Genomic DNA, 19,401 nt, shown 5'->3' with positions numbered 1-19,401 from the left:
ATGCATTGGCACCCTATCCTGGGCTGGTTCCTTCCTTACGCCCAGTGCTGCCAAGATTGGCCTTGGTACCCGCAGCTAAAAAAGCGAGTTAGGAAATGGCTGGATAAATAGTGTGACAGGCTGTATGTTACCACTAAACAGTCAATTACAGAAAAAAATGACATGTCACTTAATAACTACAAACAACAAAAACTTCATTTTTATATAGTGCCTTTCTTTGGCAGGTACTTTGTAGTCACAGTACATTTGTTTTCACATTTCTACAGTTGGAGTCATGGCAAGTTAAGTAGCTTCAGTTCTACAGTAAGTTAGTGGAGGCAAATGAATTGGTTGACAGCAGTGTGGAAGGTACAGAAACGAAGCAGAAATACGTCTTTACTTTCACTTCGCTACAGTTTCAAACGCAAATGGCTACTTTTACCCTGATATATTTTGCTAGGCACATTAGTTACTGCAATATTACACCAGATATAAAGCCAATATTAAACCATATGGGTTATGCAAACACGCTCAAAGCTTTTCTCCGTCAGTGATCCAAAATATAGAACCACTGCTTTAGGACAGGTCACGTACATGAAGAATTTGAGACGATTTTCAAAAGTGTGCCACTGGCACTAATACCTGATCACCTACGCAGTCATTTCAAGTACAAATCTGCGCAGCCTGTGAAACAGGGCAATGCTGGACGTTGGTGATGTGCAATACCACTCTCGGTCCTTCTCAGTGACGACACAAGGTCAGATTTTGTCCTCACAGCAGCCTCTGAACGGAGTGGGGTTGGATGTCGGTCTTGTGCAACCCCAGTCTACACCACCCTCATAGGAAGGAGACTCCACATAGTTTGGGGGGGGGGGGGCTGGATGTTGGAGACACATCGGTTATTTGCTCACTTAGCAGATGCTGCCACGTTTTAGGAACAACTGTTTTACGAAAACCCACATACGTGAAGAACTTGGGACAATTTTCAGAAGTATTACCTGATCGTCTATGCAGTCATTTCAAGTACAAATGCAGCCCACAGAACAGCGTCATGTAGGGTGTTAGTGAGACGCATCTCAGTCATTAACAGAGTCAATGCAGAGTTCATACACTGTCTTTACAGCAGCCTACAAAAGGGGCGATACTGGATGTTGGTGACCCGCAATCCCAATGTCATCATGGCAATGGGAAGGGGTTTAATGTTGTTGTAACGTTGGTCTCAATTAGCTGCACCTACACCTTTCTTTGGTGTCCTCGTGTGTCTCAGCCAGTCTTGGCGGGTGCTTCCTCTACTCTGTCATTTCGAAGCTTGTGTTGCTCACCTCCTGCTTGTCAATTACCACCAAAGGTAGACGAGCCCTCATTACCCAGTATTAAAACATCATTCATATTCTTGTGGATACTTATAATGTGTGACGGTGACTCTCAGCGTTCCTCCTACTCCTTGGTATCCTCATGTGTGCCAACCACTCCTGCCCAACAGTTCCAGTCTGGAATAAGTTTGACTGAGCAACCAAAATGACACTGACCAATCACACCAAAGCCAAGCTGACCAATCAGATTGCTCAGAGGGACCACACACACACACACACACAAACAGTAGTGTTTTATTATATAGGCAATAGATAATTTATTGACGGTCAATGACTCATTAGTGCTTGTACTGATGACCAGCGTTATTATTACACTAATCATTTTCATTTTCAAGCCATTCGGTGTTACTTTAAACAAAAACAGGGTCATTTTTATTAGGGCCAAGGAACACTTAAACTGTTTTCCTATTTAAATAAATTGTAATTAGGTGTTCATGTTAAGAAAATTAATTTTGTGAAGGGGCTTCCAGGGACAGATTAGCTCCTTCTTAAAAGGGAGAGAAGCCTGTATGCCCCCCCTGTATGCGTGCACTGAATTAGGATACGATCATTAAGGTGTTCAGTTCATGCTGAATGTCACGACTTCAAGCTTCTGTTACTTGGCTCGTACTTTAGTGATTGTAATACAAATCACACGCAGAAAGAAGGAAGCCTGTTCAGCTTGAAAATCTGTAAGAATTTTTTTTTGATTATATAACATGGACGGATCCGACAGTAACTTGCACTTAATATCATACACTTTAAAACTTTTACTCGAGTAGTTTTCTCCTTTTATTTGAGTCACTTTCCAGAAAGGCAGTTCTAGTTTTACTCAAGTATGGCAGTTGGGTGCGTCATACAACACTGATTTACAGTGTAGTGCCTTAAGTCACTAAGCCAGACGGTATGGTGGCCATGGTGGTGCGTTAAAGTAAATGTGCTTTTCAAGACACTGCAAGGATAACAGAAGTTGTACGTGATTTGGGACCTAAACGTGTGGAGGGAAGTCTGTCGTTTAAGAAGCTTGACTAATACGAGGCAACGGGACGTCCCTACAGTAGAGATGTGCGCCAATGCATGTGCGCACCAAGGGGCTCGAGTTTTACTGTAAACTCAAAGTCATCTGACACTGAAACTCGATTTCTCCTGCACGCTTATTAGTATTAAGTGATAAACGCCCCAGCGCCCTGTCTACATGGTTTTCTCCAACAACAGCTGGCCTGCCACAACTGCATTTGAAGACCAAATTAAGCTGACAGCCTGAGGGGGGTTGGGGGCTCTTTACATTAAGAGTCAGCCTTTCTCCTTCTCGCCACCTTAGGAAAAACAAAAAAAAAAACATTACAGGAATCGTTCACTTTCAGAGCCTTCCAAGTTAAGGAAGGTGTTGTGCACCTTTGACCTGAAGCAGTTAGAAGCAGGCCGCGCTGCTGGATTGACAATCCGGCCCATCAGGCAGCTGCAGATTTCACCCAAACTGGAGGGCTTCAAGCAGAGTCCTTTACAAACAAATAAACACAGCACTGCTCTGCCATCATATTTTTCCAGTCTATTACAGCAGGGCTGTCTTATATCTCTGAAAAAGTCGGGTTAACTTTATCACAAAAGTGAAACTGAAGAACCACAACCTTCGAAACGGGCAAAAGGGAACTGTCACTGATGTAAGGTGGCTCAAACTCGTCAAGAAGCAACAGCGAATGGAAGAAAGCAGACACCAATGCCAAAAACAAATAACCTTTACTTTATGTAGCACCTTGTCATAAGATATTTATCCATCCATCCATCCAGTTTCCAACCCGCTGAATCCGAACACAGGGTCACGGGGGTCTGCTGGAGCCAATCCCAGCCAACACAGGGCACAAGGCAGGAACCAATCCAGGGCAGGGTGCCAACCCACCGCAGGACACACACACAAACACACCCACACACCAAGCACACACTAGGGCCAATTTAGAATCGCCAATCCACCTAACCTGCATGTCTTTGGACTGTGGGAGGAAACCCACGCAGACACGGGGAGAACATGCAAACTCCACGCAGGGAGGACCCGGGAAGCGAACCCAGGTCCCCAGGTCTCTCAACTGCTAGGCAGCAGAGCTACCCACTGCGCCACTGTGCCGCCTAAGATATTTATAGTGTACAAATAATTAACACAATTGTTATCTCTCTATTATAAAAGGAAATCCTGGGATGAGACTTTCTCGGAGATAATTTCAAATCCCGCGAGAGATAATTTCAGATCCCGCAGACGACAAGACTTTTTGCCAAGAGATTTTTGACAAGTCCTGCCCTCCTCTCAAACATTTACATCCACGCCCACAGTCCAATCACTTCTCATTTGTGTGAATGCTATTGTCAGACAAAGTTCCTGTGCTCTCAGCTCCAAGCAGGGTCGGAAATAAAAGACAAAGAGTAGAAGACAAAGTAGAACGTCGTAAAGAGGTTCAAAAATGTTGGCGGAATACACATGCAGAGCAGGTTAGAGATAATGGAAGTACTAAAATTCGAAAGTCTCCAAAAACTGATAGTAAAGATCGCATTAGTGTAAACAGAAATTATTACTCTGTGAAATAACGGAACAGCGAAAAGAGATTGAATATATGGACATAGGTGATATGACAGAAGTATGTTTGGCTTTAAACTTTAAGTTGTAGACTTGTAGATTTTCTAATTCATGTTGCCATCGGGGAAAAGTAGTGTTTCTTCCCAATGAAGAGGCGTATCCGCAAGAATTAAAAGATTTTGTTGTTTGGTGAAGGTCAAATCCACATACGCGAACGGTAGAGATGCTAAGTGGTTGGCGCATAGCGCAGGCCGGGGGGTTGGCGAGCGAAGCAAGCAGGGGGCAAAGCCCGCTAGAATACCTTAAATCAACTGGAGGCTTTTCAGGTTAAGTACCGTAGGTCATGCATGGGGTCAGGGACAGCTTATTGGTTTACGGTTCAGTGCCTTGACCACTATGCCACACTGTCTGCCATAATTCGCACATAATTGAGAAATACACAAATAAATAAGGATCAAGACACCCTAAGATTTGAAACAAGGAGAAGGGGAGGGTTCAACTTCCACAGCTGGATGATGGCAGGACCCTGAGCACACCGCCACTCAATAAGCCTCAAAGCTCCTGAACACCAGAAGTGAAATCTGTCCTGCTCACTCGGAGTTGACTTTATAAGTTTTCCTGTATTTGCGTTCCTTCACTTCCAGACACCCCCATTTTTCTTTAATATTCTAAAGACATGTGGGTTCATATGTCAGTGCGTGTGTGAGAGTGAATGAAAGGACTGGCATCCATTCCTGGGTTTGCTCCTGCGTTCTGCTTTGGCACTCCTGCAACCCTATAATTGGATTATTTTTTAAATGGATGGAAATAAATGCACTGATATGGCTGCTTGCTATAAAAAGGTGCTATAAAAGGTTAAACTGATTACTTTTAACTAGGGGAGCAACCTGGGTGCTGCTGGGATGCCGAATGCTATTCTAGCTAATTAGGCAAGCAGAAAATAGCTAATGCCTAGAAATGCATCCTTTCCATAATTGACTACTTGTTGAGCACGATTTTCATTTTGCTTTTCGAATGAATCTTACCACAGATTTGGCTTCTTGTTCAGACTGCGGTTCTGTTTTATTTCTCCTCTGTCTGAGTCAGACCACTGTTTTCTCAAAGGTTCTTTTAAAATGTACTAAATTTCTGATGAGCCAGTGAGAATGACAAAGCACAAAAAATTCCCAGGATAAATAAAACATTTAGCCATGGGCCAATCCCCCCTAAACCAAGATGACATAAGTCCCGTCGGTCTCAGCATTTAAATTAAGGCCAAATGCCCGTTCTCAGCACAGCACACTTGTGTTCAAGCTGCTGCCATGGCTCTTCACATTACTTTTCAGTACTGATGTCAGTTTTTGTGACTGGCGGTTCTCAAGGCTGTACCACCGTCTTTCTTATTTTTGTTCTGTGGTGGCACTTAGTATTGTAGTCACAGTGTCTATAGTAAATGATGCCCCCATTCCTTGGAATGGCACTACAAAGGAGACGGCATGTAACTGCAGCATCGATTATGATAGATCATCATCATTTCCCTTGGATACTTGTCTAAACAGAGACAGATGTATACTACATATTTGTCAAGACACCTATGAGTGAATTGTGCGTAAAAGTGGAAGGTAATTGTTAGACAGCTCATTAAGGCTCCCATTTCTAAACAAACATGGCACCTCATAAAGGTGGCACTGAAAGTAGAGGCGCCAATTTTGAACTACAGTAATCCCTCACTTATCGCGGGAGATAGGTTCCAAGGCTGACCGCGATAACTGAATTTCCGCGAAGTAGGGACACTATATTTATTTAATTATTTAACGTGTATTTGGACGTTTTTAAACCCTCCCTGTATTGTTTACAACCCACCATTTACTCTATTAAAAACAGGGACAACTGCTAAGCAATATGAAATTGGTAGATAAGTTTACACTAACTGTATAGCGAAGTACACATAGCAGATTGTAGGCGGTCATGACGTCGTCAACCTTGTTGCAAAGATTCCTAAAGCAGATTCCATCCAGACTACTGCCTTATCACGTCCACTTGCAACTCGTTTTGCACCCTGGTTAAAGGACACTGCGGCCATAGATCTTATATGCTTTTCCTTCTTTTTAAATAAAAAGAATCGATGTCCTGCAGCGGTGTAGCTGTTCCCTTCCTTCAACATATCCAAAACTTTTACCTTTTCTGCACTCATTTGCATCTTCTGTTGGTGCTTGGACACGGCCCCTGAAGCATTAGCACGTTAATGATGAATGCGTGAGATGAGACTTCCTGGTTAATGCAACACTCCGTCGCTGAGCCAATCAGCAGCACACAGGAACTTAACTGCGTGCTCTGATTGGGTAGCTTCTCAGCCATCCGCCAATAGCATCTCTTGTATGAAATCAACTGGGCAAACCAACTGAGGAAGCAAGTAAAAAGACCCATTGTCCGCAGAAACCCGCGAAGCAGTGAAAAATCTGCGTTATGTATTTAGATATGCTTACATATAAAATCCGCGAAGTTGTGAATCCGCGAAAAGTGAACCACGAAGTAGCGAGGGATTACTGTACTCCAATAGATAGTAAGCTTTTGATTACTGTAACATGTCTACAGCTGAAAGGCCTCCTAAAAAACCTCTGTTGAACATATAAATGTGTATTGCGTGTTCTAAGAGCTGTTACAGTGTGCGGTGCAAAGGAAAAACCTTTCTAAAATCAAACTATACACTGGCGTTCGAAGACATCAATGGATTAGTGGTAGTAGTGAATGATACGAGGTGTGATGAAAAAATATGGTGAATATTTTAAAAAAGAAACGTTTATTAACTACTAGTCACCCTCAAAATACTCTCCTCCACTTCGAATGCACTTATCCCAACACTCCTGCCACTTTGCGAAGCAGTTCTGGAAGTCTTCTTTCGAGAGCGTCTTTAGTTGGGTATGTCGTAGCTGCCTGGATGTCCTCAATGAATTGAAATCGTTTGCCTTTCATGGTCATTTTCAATTTAGGGAACAGCCAAAATTCACATGGTGCCAGATCCAGCGAATAAGATGGCTGCAGAGACAGCGTAATGTTTTTATTCGATAGAAATTGTCGTACTAGAAGGGATGTGTAACAAGGAGCGTTGTCATGATGAAGAACGAAACCGCTTCAACATTTTCCACGGTTACTGATATTGAAGAACGTCCTGATCTTTTCTCATCTTCAACCGAGTCAGATCCATTACGAAATCGATCAAACCACTTGCAAACATTCTTAATTGTCGGTGAAGTGTCACCATAAACCAATTTTAACATCTGATGGGTTTCCTGAGCTTTTTGCAGTTTGAAACAAAATTTCATGTTAATTCGTTGCTCGATATCCATTATGAATGACAAACTTGAAAAACACACTTGAACTCAACAGTAGCTCAGAAACGACTGACAATATCAAACAAGTTGAAACTTGCGACAAACTCGGCTCTAGGATGGACATGTCAGAACCTGCATTGAATTGTTTTGCGTTGCTCTCGGATGGTGCTCTGCATCAACATTCACCATACTTTTTGATCACACCTCGTATGTTGTCGTAGGTGCTGTGTGTGCTCACTCTAGTTCAGTTACGACGATTGTGAAAATATGAATTACAAAATATGTACTTCAAGTAAGTGGAGTGTCACTCACCATTTAAAAAGAGGTGAGTAGGACTGCTGTTAGGAGAGTTGATAACAAAGAAGCACAAGATGCAGATTTCAGTACTCAAAACACCTGAATCGACAGTGACAGCACTCCGGAAGAGCTACGGAGGAGGCTACACAGCCTCCACTTTCTGACTGCACATCTAAAGGAATAACTCAAGTAAATTAGAACATCGGCGGGTGTAGGCCCAAGCCAGTGGAAGCAAGGCCTCCTTTGGGTGCACCTCCACTACGCAGGCTGGTGGGATTCAGTCCCGATTCCCTGGCTACTTTTGAATGCCTTCCACCTCTGTGGCCATTTTGAGACAGTGGGTCATAACATTGTAGATTTTCAATTTCTACCTTTGTGTTTCTCTCTCTCTCTCTCTCAGTTTTATTGGCATTGTTTTGTTTGCTGTTGTACTAGGATTGGATTAGTACTAATATTTTGACTTTGATATCAATACCAGCTTTCAGACCTCAGTATGGGAACCGAAATGGTTCCAAAGCAAATAACGGATAATTTCAAATCTGAAGGGCTCACATCTGCCTCCAAGTCGCACTACATAATTACACACATCCCTTTAGCATCGCACTGCACTACACACCACTTCCTTCTTGATAGCCATGAAGTCCCAATTGCATCGAAGCAATATCGGGTGGGTTACATGAAGTCTCAATCATGTTGAAGCCTGTAGTTTCATTTCATGAAGTCTACAAAACGGACAACTGCCCGAGGGAACTCGTAGGAGGACTTAGGTGGCAAGCCGGCATTTACTTCCTGAAAATCTCCCAAAATGTTGGTACTCTGCTATTTGAGAATTTGAACTTTTTGCTACTTTTCCAGTACCAGTATACCGCACAGCCCTATGTTGTAGTGTCTGTGCATGCAGAAGCCTTCTGAAAGTTAAAGGAAAAACCATTCGGAACACTAAGCCTCGTTACAGCCAGGGTATAGATTTTGGAGGCTAGGGGCTTCATTCTGGTATTCTGGGGCAAGTATTTTACAACACTCCATAAACGGTTTAGCTCCCCTTATCTTCCAGATCTCTCTAGTGCCATCAGTCCAGGATGTACACTGTGATCTCAAGAAGCAGGTCTTCTTGAGGAAAAATGAAGTGCATCTTTGAGGCAGGGTCTACCGATAACAGAGAAGACAAATCAGCCTTCAAATCAAGGCTGAAGATACTTGGTTTGGGATAACATCTTACTGTTAATGTTGCTGCTGAGGTTGTTGCATATTGTGCATTAACTGAAGTACTGTATATACTCGCAATTAAGTTGGGGCTTGATTTTACCGTATAATTTCCGGTGTTTTATAATGTCGTCGTATAAGTCAAATGCGGAAAACTCATGCTGTTAGTCCAAGAGATTATGATATGCTAACACACGACCTTTTTATTCTATGTATTGTGCCTATGTGACCACACAGTAATACCCAAACTATTCCAAAGCGACGTTTGCACTGTTTTGTGTTTTTTTGTATCTCACACCCTCATACACCTTTACCGTAAGAGCATCCCTCATCTATGACGGAGCGTTTGATCAGAAGAAAATATGAAGCTGGTTTAAAATTAAAAGTCGTTGAAGTGGCAAAAGAAATTGGCAACTGCGCGGCTGCAAACAAAATTCGATGTGTCTGAGAAACTGGTGTGAGATTGGAGGAAGCAAGAAAAAAAATTTAGTGTCGCATTTTTGAACGGGCGTATAAGTCGGGGTCTGACTTTATGATCGATTTTTCGGGTTTCAAGACCCGACTTACACGTGAGTATAATACGTAATTGCTTTGATTCTCTGTGACGATGCGGGTTCGACTCCATGCTCCCATCATCTGTCCGGGAGCCCTTGAACCCTACACCGTCGGTAATGTTACCGATGAGCTTAGCAGTGAGGCACAACGTAGCAAGGGGATGGTGCAAAAGTGCAAAGTGCTTTTATTTAAAATCCAACAGAACAAAAACAGTGTTTAAATAAATAAGTGCAGTGCCTTCAAAAACAGTCATTAAATAAACAATCCAATGAAACCAGAAGTGAAAAGTGGAGGTTAAAAACAATAGAAAAAACAATCCTTTAAAAACGAGATTAAAACAACGCAGGAAGCAGTCCTTTAAAATACAATTCAGAACCCGGTGCTTCTTTTACCTGGCGTCTCACCCGTCTGGGCCACGCAGCAGGCGAGACGCTCTCTCTGCAGCTGACCTTCCACTCTGCTGGATCGGTTTGGAGGCCTCCCGATCGCTGGTTTCAGTCGCGCACTCATCCTAGACCGAGACTTGGTTTTCCTTGATTGACCAGGACGCTCAACATCAAGGACTTCACCACCAAGCCTCCCGACTCCCGCTGCCTTCCCGGCCTTACGCGGCCAGTTGTCCTTCACTGGTCACTCAGCGGGAGCGACCACTACTACTACTCCCAGGGTGTCAGCCTAACACCCAGGCTTCTCGTACAGCTTCATGTGAGCCTGCCACTGGCTCTCTCTTTCTTCCCTGCGTCCTGCTTTCTCCTGCAACCTCCATTCCTTCTTTCTCTTTCTTTTTCCTGTAGCCAACTCGCACTTCTATAAATCGAGAGGGCATAGCAGCTGCGGCAAATTAACAGCCCCAGGAACAATCACCGGATACGGGCAAGTCTCTCACCTGTGCACTTAGGTGAGAAACACCCACCACCGCAGATCGCCCTGAGAACTGCTGCAGCCACACAAACACCATGCCCCCTCACTAGGCCGGTGAGCGCGGTGATCATTTATTTAAAAACGGGCCTTTTGAACGGGAGCTGTGGACCCGCCTATACACATTCTCCCATTGTGAAGTCTTTTATTTTCCTTCACTTCTTGATATCCATGTAGGTGTAGTCTGCTTGCAGTAGCCATGTTCTCATAGATGATGGACCCGTTTTCAGAGACTGCTGCTGCTGCTTAGGTCCAGATTTATTCTTTTTAAAATCCGGATGACCACAAACTGTAATAATTTGGACTTTTTTGTAAATACTACAAAATTGATGTTTCACTGTTTATGTGTCGATATTATGTTTTGTGTTTGTGCTGAACTTCCTTTTCACATTATATTTGCAATTATTGTATCGTGTGTGGAGATTATAAGTGCTTAATGAAGTGAATATACTGTATATACATATCCATTTACTTATTGTTCATTTTAAAGAGGCTAAAACATTGAAAAATGAATAATACAAAGATGTTCATAAAGCACCTACTCCTTGCCATTTTCATTTCTATGGAGCGCTGTTTGGCACTTCTTGCTTACGTCATTTACAAATTCTTAAAGACACTTGATCTTGTCAATGGTAAGTGCGCTATATAAAAATAGAGAGGCAAATAAGGTACGCAAAAAGTAAAATTAAGACCGGGAGAGGCCCACTATGCTTTATAGAGTGAAATGTTCCAGTCACAACTTAGTTACACTCCGAAAAGTTACCAGCAACCTCAAACCCATTTTTGTTGCACAGTGTCTTTTAACATCAAAGATTTTCCCTGACCTCATTAAAGAATTGCAAATGTAAAGTCCAAAGTAGGTGAATTGGAAATTCCATATTGGTCCCCCATGAAAGTGTGGGTCTGTGCATCAGTCAGTTTGGCCTGGGGACAGGCGGGCAGCTCATCCGGAGTGGCTTCATGCTGTGTGTCCAGCTCTTCCAGGACAGCCCTCAGTTCTATGTGACATCGAAAAGGAATTAAGCAGATTTGAGAATGGGTCCCGTATGCCTAAAACACAACATCAAAGAGAGGATTTGCTACTTTTAAAGGTCTGAATTTGTGATCTAGTGTGGTTATAAACAAGTGTGGCAAAGGGCGCTATATAGGCGTCGACCCGACACAGACTGACAACGGAGGCACGTAAAAATGAAAAAGAAAGATTTATGTTCTTCAGCTGGGGGCCATGTCTTCCCCATGTCTCTCAGCCCTAACACAGTCCCAAAAACACACAAAAGAATATGCAAAACATCACCATAAAACACTCAAAAAATCACTCCTCTTCCTTCACTCCTCCCAGGTAGCTTTGTCCTCCTCCTCCTCCCGACTCTGGCGCCCGGAGTGGTGACTGTTGGCCCCTTTGACAGCCCACCTGGAAGTGCTGCAGGTGCTCGTTGACCTGCGTTCCCACCCAGACGGGCTCGTTAGGTCGTGCAGCTCCCCCTGGCGGTGGCCACGGAACCCAACAGGAATGAGCTTCGGTGTTCCAAAATATTGGCCCCGATGCAACCAAGGGGGGGCCTGCCAACAAGTGTTCCGGGGGACGTAGTGTGCATCCCATGACTGCTCCCCCGGATCCAGTGTCAAAGGGGCGTCCCAACCGGGCAGGGGTCCCGGCCATCTGCCACACAAGATTAATTTCCACTTCCTTGCCACTGGAAAATGTAAAGACACAACGACAGAAAAAAATGCTTTTCTCCGAGAATGTGAGCTTGCTTACTGTGTTCTACTCCCCTGATATGCCTAATGGATGGGGGCCATGTTTGAAGAGCGTGGTCTGTGCACCAAACCGAGAAACAAGCACTGCATTTCATTAGGACCGGGCGCAGACTTCAGCTTTAAAGCACCCCTCAGACAACCGAGCGGCATTAGGCTCAACGCATTACACTGCTTATCCGGTCTCCATCATATGACACATATGGATGCCTGCTGACTTAAGTGTCTCTCTTCATTTTTCTTGGTAGCTGCTGTCACTTTATTCCCCCGGCACGTAACTCGACTCGAGTGACAAAAGATACGATGCAGCAAGAGTCGGGACTACTACAAGACAAGCCGTTTTCCACCCATTCCCATACTCGACAGGCCTACAGACTCTGGGAAAAAATACAGACATGGGGACAGAGTGGGAATTACAGCCACCAGTCTCAAAATGCCAGTTTTACACTGGCTCTAAATATGAAATCATTTACAAGCCCATCTACTGCAGGACTAAACAGACAAGGGAATAAATCCAAACATGAATACTGCAAGAAATATTATGTGAAAGCACCAAAAACCGTAGACGTACAGAAACAAGCGACAACAGATGTCATATGGCGGCTCTGAGCAACGGTAACATAGACGTAAATCTGCCCCATCTATTTTCTGTATGCGCTCTTTAACAGTGGGGGGTCAAACAGAAACATAAGTGATTCTGGCAGCTGTGGTCGAAAGGCTACAAAAAAAACAAAAACGTACACCTCAAAAGTGGACAGCACGGCAAAATTTCCTCCTAATGACTTTCTAAAATTTTAGGGTCTGGAGGAGTCAAAAAACAACCCTGAGTCAGATGCCCCACCTCACAGGGCTCCCTCATTCACATTCTGGCAAACATTAAATAAGCTAATATGTACAAATATAGGACGGGCCCAGAGAGGACCCATATGGACGGGATGAAAAACAAATGCACTCCGTCCAGACAGAGATCAAGGTGGGAATCAAATAGACTTCTGGATCCATTAGGTTGCCCTTTTTCTTATTCCGATCATTTCATTCTAAACATTGGATTATGAAAAGTAAAAAGCATAGGACCTACATCACACTTCAGAACAGATAGCAGACTATGGCAGTGAACGCCCACGTTCTTTACAGGGAGGGAGGGATGGATGGATGGATGGATGGATGGATGGATGGATGGATGGATATTAGTAAAGTAGGCAGGATTAGATAGATAGATAGATAGATAGATAGATAGATAGATAGATAGATAGATAGATAGATAGATACTTTATTAACCCCAAGGGGAAATTCACATAGTTTAGTCCAATGGCGTCCATATTTCTATGGACATGAAGAACTGGACGTGTCCTACTGTCCACAATTAAGAGGAGGCCCATGTTACACATTAAGTGAAGACGACTTACCATTCTAATTCAGTAACATTTTTGCACTACAATGTCCCCTGGAATAATAAAGTCTATTTTACCTAACCCATTCCTTCTACTGTGGGACTGGGTTACTGCTGCAGATTTCAGGGGGTGATTTCTGGTCACAAGTTCTCCATTGTATATACACGGCACCTTTGTTCCATTTCACTTTCCAAGTTTTAACATATTCCAGATGGTTTATTTTATTTTTTTTTTGGATAAACAAAATCAAACTGGTAGCTTCTAGTTAAAACCAGATATAAATGAGACAGAACACTGTTGTAACGATAATCAAAAAAAAAGGCAACTTGTATCCACGTGCGCAGCACTAAGCAATTTTATATTCCAGTTTTACAGCAAGACAAACATCCTCAATTGTGTAGAACAAGAAAATATATTTGTTAAAACAAAACGAAACAACTCATTAAAAATTTCACAGAGGTACTGTAAGTCCCTGAGGCGTAACAGCACTGTTTTTACATTTCTAATTCCTCCATCCTTTGTCTGGTCGGCTTGTTTACTATTCTCTACATCCCAGCATATGCAAGCACATCAGGTTGGTGTCTGTTTTATCGGAAAGTTTGTTTAATTTGGAGAGATGTGGGTGGGACTGCAGGATGTTCTTTAAGAATTTCAGTGCATTTGGATTATAAACCCTGTTAAACGTTTTTCTTAAAAGTAAGTACAATGCAACTGTGTAGAAATAATGCAAAGAAAGTTTGAAAGTGTACTTCTAACTTAGTAGTAGTCTTTCGTTTTAAGTAAATTGGGACCGCTTCCACAAATGCATATTTGACTGAATGCTGTGTTAGTTTGTGCATTTTGTACTCTTAAATACATTATAGATACAAATCTCGAGTCCATTCCTCCCCCTCTTGCTGAACCTACTTAACTCCATAGCCACCAGGCAGCCATGGCCAAAAGAACCAATCCCGGACAGGGCATTAGTCCATCGCAGGACACAGCAGTACACTAAGCAACACTAAAGTTCTCGATTAACGGCACACGTCCTTGGAGGATAACTGAATTATCCGGTGAGAAGCCCACACAGACCCAAAAACACCATTACTGTTGATCAGTGAAATTCATTCAAGTGTTGTTTGCAGCATAGTTGTTCGGTTCGCCGGTGATCTTGTTCAAAAATGTGCCTGTCTAGATGTCATTCCCCCTTATTCAATGCATGACGCTTTGCCAGGCCAGCGCGATATCACAGACCTATTGAAGCCATGCCGGTCTGCGCTACCTGACTGGCCATCTTTGCGCATGCGTGAACTATTTACGGTGTATGCACAAAGATGTGCTGTCATTACTCCAGACGGATTTACACCCCGCATGCGTTTCAAAGCAGTATTTTGAGGGGTACAATAGTGGACCATTATAAGGATATTATGATAATACTGCACAGATTCATTGTACAGTGTGTGTTCATTGCTGGATTATGTATCGCACATCGGGTAGTGATCCAACAGCACTGTGGGTGTTAGTCGTGGTGATAGGACTCTGGCAGAGTGAGATAAAGGCCTCCGAGTACAATGTTATCTCAGGGAAGTGGGGAGGCGCAGTGATTAGTACTTCAGCCTCACAAATCAGGTCACATTCTTGGCCACAATAATCGGTCGTTTTTCTAGCCCTCATGAACACTTAAAATACCATAGCACCATTATAATTCATTCCAAACTAGCTCAGTTTCTTCTTCCCCTTTGAATTCGATGCGTTTCTCTGAGTTTTCCCCGAACTCGAGGCAGGCCGAATTCTGCGGTGATCGCTCGTCGTTCGGACGCGATCTGAACAAGAGCTATAATTTACTGTTCAATTCTTTTGCCAACATGTTATATGCAAACTATTGGGTAATCCATCAAAATGTTCTTGACAGAAATCTGAAAATACGCAGTTCAATAAGGATTAAAGACAAACCCATTAATATAAAGGGACTATTTGTAAAGCATTGCTGTAAAATTTGCAAAACTCTTCATAAAGATGCTGAGTCTGGGTCTGAATCGGTTACAATTGTTAACAAGCCTCCGATTATGAAAAAGAAAACATAATACAGGTGAGGACCAAACGCTAAAACCTGGACTGGCTGAAAAATTAGCACAGCATCCTATCAAACAATAATGAAAAAAGCGCTTCTGTTACAATAGCAGTTTGAAACAGAAAGTGAGATGAGGTTTCCTTCAGTCAGAAGCGCTACATTGTTAAATTATGTTAAAGAGACATCCATGGACTGTGAACATAATGGGGTAAAATTATGTTTTTTTCCTGGTTTGCTTTTGCAATGCATTTCAGGGGACGGAAAGAGGCTACACAGTCGCTCGCAGTTCTCCATTTCTGTTTTGTGATTCTGTGTGCACACTAAACTCAAAACTTAACTCAGATTGCTGAGCGTCTTATTATAAAAGAGGCCGGTCTCGCATCCTCATTTTCTGATGTCTTTACTAGCATGTTTTAAAAATTAACAAACCTACATAAAAATTACTTACACGGGACAATGATTGCAGATTTGCGCTCAACAGTCAAGGCTGGACACCTTCGTATCGGGCTAACACCGAGTGCTCATTTCTCTGGGAACCTTGAACTTGGTATATGCCCGGTTTGAAAATTAATAGAGGGATGAAAGGAATTCACTTAACGTATTGGAGTTTTAAGATGTGGAAGAAAACCGGAGGCCGTAAAGAAAGGATTTGCTGAATCGAGACGGTGTGGAACTCCGACCTCGTAGCTGGGGGCAGCGACGTCTGCTCGAATTCTCAAATGTTCGGATTAATTAACCGTTTAATTACATCTGAAAGATCATCAATCAAAGTAATAGATAAAAAAAAATATTATATATATATATATATATATATATATATATATATATATTAGTCTTTAAGGTCATGACAATGTTTACCAAATCATGGAATGATAATTTTTTAATTTATATGGCGCCTTTTCTGATCACGTGACTGACAAAGATTTTTTTTTTTTTAAACTGATTACCAATCATCGTTTCTTTAAAAATGTATAAGAAAACACCGAATGTTAGGCATAAGACACGTGCAAGCGAAAGATTCTACTAACAGCCGGTCTGCTTAAAGATCTTGGCTAGCTCGAAAATCCTCGCGGTTTCTGACAGTCTCTAGTACAATATGTAGCTATCAGCATAACAAATGAAATGCGCGTTTTCTCTTAATAACTCTCTGCAAACTGAACTCCGATTCTACAGACGTGCTCTCGAGTGGTTAAACTGAACAACTGCACAAAACCGTTTCGTTGATGATCCTGAAGACAGCAGCGGGAGCTGGGACAATTCCCTAGGCGGTAAAACATGCAAATCAAGATCATCCTGACAGCAACATTTGTATAGCGTTTTCAACGCAAGCCGAAGACAATGCAATAAATCTTTTAATTTATTTATTTATTTATTTATTTATTTATTAGTAGTAGTTCACCTTCGCAAAGCCTGTTAAAATCCGATTCAATATTCTTTTAGACTATGCTTCACTCTACATATAGTGCCTTTAACAAAACACAAGGTATATCAGGTCTACGCCGCAGTACACCAAACTAGTCGCAGAAACTGCTGTACACAATTGCAGCAATCTCCGCGACTTCGGGAAGCTTCTCAACACCCGAAAGCACGTCTTATTAACCCGTTTTGAAAGAATAACATTTGGGCGATAATGTTTTTGGGACTCGGGAATCCAACGTAAATGTAAAGCACATGTTGAATGTGTTTCCATCGCATTAAGTCCCGATTGCTTCACATATCCTTGGCCCATTCCCTGCCCCTGTGGATGATCTCCTTCCCGCAGAAACCGGTTAGTCTTGTGCACGTTGCGAGCTCGGGTTACATTACAAAGCGAAGCGCGCTGCTATGCTACAATGTTAGCAAAAAAAAAAAAAAAAGCAGGATACCGGAGAAGGGAATTGCGCCAGTACGATCGCGCTCCCCAGCAATTCGCTAGCCATACGAGAACACATTCCTCGTTTGCAGGGACTGCAAATGGAATTAAATGAACTCGATTCCGCTCTGACCGCCCAGAGTTAAAAAACACACGACTCCCCGGAGAGAAGAAATCCCTCCAAAAACAGCCCCCCCACTCCTTCCCACACCAAGAAAAAAAAAAAAAGTCCCAAAGTGAAGGTCTGCATGCTGGCTACTCTCATCATCCACCACCCCCTACAGAAAATATATGGTGTAGTTTTCCAACTCCAATCCCAAAACAGAGAAGAGACGAGGAATTCGTATTCGCCTACAGCATTGTTTCATCTCTAACGAGCCAATTCACCCAGTGTAGTCAACTCTGGGAACATTTGCAGAAGGGAGAGACGGCGCTATCAGCCCATCTGCATTTTATGAGACACCAAAAAGCTCTTATGGCACGTGTGCGTGTGTGTGTCGGTAATTTGGCACAAGGCTCTTTGCGCTCATTTCTGCACACAATCCATTTCCAAATCATTTTTCCCCACATCATTGCTTCTGATAATCCCAGCCCAATAACAACAATCCCTGGACGGGACGACAGTGTACGGTGGGTAGTCTCGTGCACAGTGGATTAAATTAATTAGACAAGACGGACAAAGTGGTTGGCAGTAATCCTAACGCGGACCTCCCCGGTGTCCCCTGTGCGCAGGGACAACAGCACAGCTCTATGCCAAGCGGAGACAACTGAGCCGATCCCAATTCCAACAGCGACTCGCCGGGTGTTTTCTCCCCACGTTACCAAATACACGTTTTCCGTGTGCTGAAATTCTTCCCTCCTTATAAGCCAAACACTTTGTGTATTTTTTTCTTTATTTTAACAAGGGAGAAGAAATCACGCCGGTGCGAATGGTATGCTGCTCTTAGATCCTATCATGTTTGGTACTTAAGCCTTTTCTCCTTTTAAGCGGACAATCGGTGTTGAAAAAATGGGAAAAATAAACATAACATCCTCTTTCCAAAACTCGGATTTTCCACACAGGCATCCGCCCGCTCCCCGGCTAAATCGACCTCATCGGACACCATACATTGTGTTAGGCAAACTTCAAAAACACAGAAGCAGATCCGTACACATATAGAACAACTGCAGACTGCCTAGCTCTTCCCAAAACGAATAAGCGTGCCTCGCCAGATCTGCAGGAAATGCAGGACCCCCACCCTCCTGGATCCAAAGTGTGGCAAACACCGGCGTAAATAAAGAAAAGCAAAGAAACAGCCGATCGTGCTTTACACTCTGCAAGGGGAGACCGAAATTTCCGCGATCCAAATAGACCGTTTAAGTATCGATTCGAGAAAGAAAAAAAAAAAAAAAAAGAAAGGAAAATTTTTAAAGAAGAAGGAAATGTATGTTTTCCTTACTCACCGAATACAAGCGATCCCGGGATTGGTATCCTTGCCATAATTACATTCCAAAACTCGTGGCTGATTCTTTCCGAGAAGGAGCTACTAACCACAGCGTATCTGCTGCTCCTTAACATGAATGAAGCGGAATGCAGCACAGCCTTCCAGCCTCGTTCTGAATATGAAGACGAAGGGAAAAAAAACCTTGTCAGCCGTGGATAAGCCAATACTACCTCTAGGGGGCGACAACACACCCCCCTGAAATGAATAGCCAAGCCTTCGCGGGAAAGGCTTCAAATTCTTAAATGGGCAACATCATTTTTCCGCAGCCCTGGAATACTGTGCTTTAAGAGACTTCAAATCCAGTTTATTCAAAAATACACACGCCTCCACTCCGCCAAAATAAGTACTACTGCGTTCGTATGAACGGATGAGCCCCCCGACATGCATTTCTTCTATCCAGAAGAGGGAGACCTCTAGTAAATGAATGCAAACCCGCGTGCCTCTGGGTTTTGAAGAGTACGAGATGCAGGAAATTACTAAAACGAATACAGTATATCATAAGACCTAATTGGGTGAGTTATTACATCGCATAGAGATAACAAAGGGCCAGTCGCTTGATCGTTTTCGGTATGTTTTATTTACATGACACCTTTAGATTGGAAAATTAATTTCAAAACACGGTTTACTTGTGCAATAAGTAAATATAAGGCAATAAAATAGAATGGATTAAACGCTACGAAATTATAACCGC

The 19,401-nt window shown here is 42.9% G+C and overlaps 1 protein-coding gene across 2 annotated transcripts in view; it reads right to left on the bottom strand.

Moving 5' to 3' along the window:
- Positions 1–19,096, bottom strand: part of LOC114668853 (plexin-A1-like) — a 727,343-nt gene extending 708,247 nt beyond the window's left edge. For both annotated transcript variants that reach the window (XM_051921286.1, XM_051921287.1), the window contains exon 1: positions 18,670–19,096. The gene's annotated coding sequence lies outside the window, so the exon portion shown is untranslated. The remainder of the gene's footprint in view (positions 1–18,669) is intronic.
- Positions 19,097–19,401: the final 305 nt, after the last annotated feature.

Source organism: Erpetoichthys calabaricus, chromosome 18 (genome assembly GCF_900747795.2).
Source record: "Erpetoichthys calabaricus chromosome 18, fErpCal1.3, whole genome shotgun sequence".
Lineage (NCBI taxonomy): Eukaryota > Metazoa > Chordata > Cladistia > Polypteriformes > Polypteridae > Erpetoichthys > Erpetoichthys calabaricus.
The sequence above is the reverse complement of the archived record's forward strand: the minus strand, read 5'-3'. Positions and strand labels throughout refer to the sequence as shown.